The sequence below is a fragment of the Microtus oregoni genome, unplaced genomic scaffold, assembly GCF_018167655.1.
Source record: "Microtus oregoni isolate MIOR12 unplaced genomic scaffold, Mior012 000017F_ref0000208, whole genome shotgun sequence".
NCBI classification, from domain to species: domain Eukaryota; kingdom Metazoa; phylum Chordata; class Mammalia; order Rodentia; family Cricetidae; genus Microtus; species Microtus oregoni.
In genome coordinates, this window is record NW_024543076.1 from 5796076 (window position 1) to 5798679 (window position 2604).

The window sequence follows — 2604 nt, forward strand, 5'->3', positions numbered from 1 at the left end:
CTGCGGCGCGGAGACTGCGCCAGCCCGGCCGCCCGCGGCAAGGTCAGCGCGCGCCGGAGCTGGCCCGGGTCTGGGCTGCAGGCGTTGTAGCTAAGCTCCCACCGACCCGCTCCCGGGGCAGAGCAGGGTACGTGCGGATGCTGCCACCAGCCAACACCTGCTCGGGCTGGGAAGAACGCACCTATCCGACTCTGTCAGCGCACCCACCCAGGTCTCCGGGCTCAGCATGGGGCACTTACCGTCAGGTACCCACTGGCCAGAGGAACCTTCACAAAGACCGTAGCTGCTCCATTTCGCCCTGTGCGCTTGGTCGGAGGCTATTGGTCCTCCACCTCCAGCAACAGAGCTGTTCTGTCATGTAACCCACTTTTTGTTGCAGCAACCTCAGCCCTCAGACTAGCCAAACAGCCAGCTTGTCAGGCCGCTTGCGTTTCTGAGAACTGTAACGCGCATTGCAACAAACTTCACGCTTTGAAGAGGGCAAGAAAAAGAACAAGTCACAAAGCATCTAGCAACTAATTACAGGAAAATAACAGACGATGTGTACATATCCCCAGAACTCTTTTATCTAAATTACATTTTAGAGACGTCTTCATTTGTGTCTATCAAACACAACTCACGTTAATTTTTGAGCATTTAGTATCCCCCCACCACACTTTCCGGGTGTTATGGGGGAATACTTTGTTCTTAATGTAGAATTTACGTAAATATAGTAGTATATATTATTATCTGATTATAAAACTGATAATAAAAAATGCCAAGTGCAAAGGTACTATTTTAAATACGTTAAATGCCACTCACTGTGTAGCTATGACCGCTCTGTAATAGAGCTCCGGGTGGCCTCAAACTCCAGGCAGCCATTCAGCCCTCCTGCCTTAGCCTCCCAGAGTGCTGGGGTTACAGGCATGAGCTCCCATGGTGGGTGACAACACTATGCCTTGGAGAGATTGTACTGAGGCACAGAGATCAAACAACTGGCCCAAGGGAGCAGAGTCACTACGTGATGGAAATGAGATTGAAACCCAGGTGTTCTGATATCAGAACCCAAATTGCTGTTGAGGACTGAGAGGCAGCTAGGCATCACAACCCATAGCTACAGAATTAGTGTTAACAAGGGTCACTATCTTTCTTTTCCTGTGAAACTAACATTGAAGAGCAGGCTGCGCTGTCCATGTGGTGTGGAGTACTCATCTTTAGAATTACGTCAGACCAGCAGTTTCAGACAGGGACCATAGAACTGTCGATAGTGTGCCATTCCTAGGCTACTTGATGGGCCTATATGAAAGAGAAGGCTGTTATAATGTCCTCATAGAAGTCTCAAAAAAGGAAAGAATTTCTTCTTTCCTTCAAAACTATGTCTTGTGCATCTGGAATATGCCATTCCTTGAAGAAACAGGAAACAAAAAGGCACTGTCCTCCTGCCAAGGAGCTGTAATATCAACCCTGAGGGATTCACCCTAATACCCAAGGCAACCATAATCACTTCCCGAAGCCCCTGCGATAGTTTGAATATAACTGGCCCCCATAAGCTTATAGGGGGTGGCACTATTAGGAGGTATGACTTTGTTGGAGTAGGTATGGCCTTGTAGGAAGTGAGTCACTGTGGGGACAGGCTTTGATGTTTCCTATGTTCAAGTAACTGCCCCGTGTCACAGTCCACTTCCTGTTGCCTTCTGATCAAGATGTAGCCAGCACCATGTCTGCCTGCATGTCGCCGTGATCCCCACCATGACGATAATGGACTGAACTTCTGAACTGTAAGTTCAGAAATTACATGTTTTCCTTTATAAGAGTTGCCCTAGTTGTGGTGTCTCTTCACAGCAATAGAAACCCTAAGATAGTCCTCATCTCCAAACACTGAAGTCAGCTTCAGCTTCTCCTTTTAATACCTCAGCATAGTTTTTCAAGACCTGGCACCTTGGGTTTCATCTGGGTGTGGTGGAGCATGCTTGTAATACCAGCAGCACTGGGGAGGTGGCGGCAGGAGGATCAGGACTTAGTCATTCTAAGATGCTGGTGTATTTGAGCCCAGCCTGAGCTACACGAGACTGTTTCAACCCCCCCCCCCCAAAGTGGGCTTCATTCTGGCATTTTCACGGTATAGCTACTGTGCCATGATTACTCCACCCCCATGTTCTCTGCGGACACCCTTCCCCTTCCCAAGTGCTCACTCCTCTAATTTCAGGGTTGTATTTTCCCAGAAGAATCTAGATTCTATGTAGGAGAGAAAATGTGATACTTGTTTTTCTGGAGTCTTGTTATTTCGCTCAACACAATGATAACTAGTTCTAAGTCCATCTACCTGAAAATGACACAATTTAGTTTTTATGGCTAAATAAAGCCCTATTGTGTATATAAACTATATCTTCTTTTCCATTTTCTTTTCTGTTGATGGACATTGTGCCTGTTAGTCTTAGTTAACTTGACACAAACTAGAGTTGTCTGGAAGGAGGGAACCTCAGTTGAGAAAATGCCTCTGTAAGATCTGCTGTAGGGCATTTTTTTTTTTTTAAATAGTGACTGATGGGGTTGGACCCAGCCCATGGTGGGTGGTGCCATCCCTGGGCTAGTGATCCTGGGTTTTATCAGAGAGAAGGCTGAGCA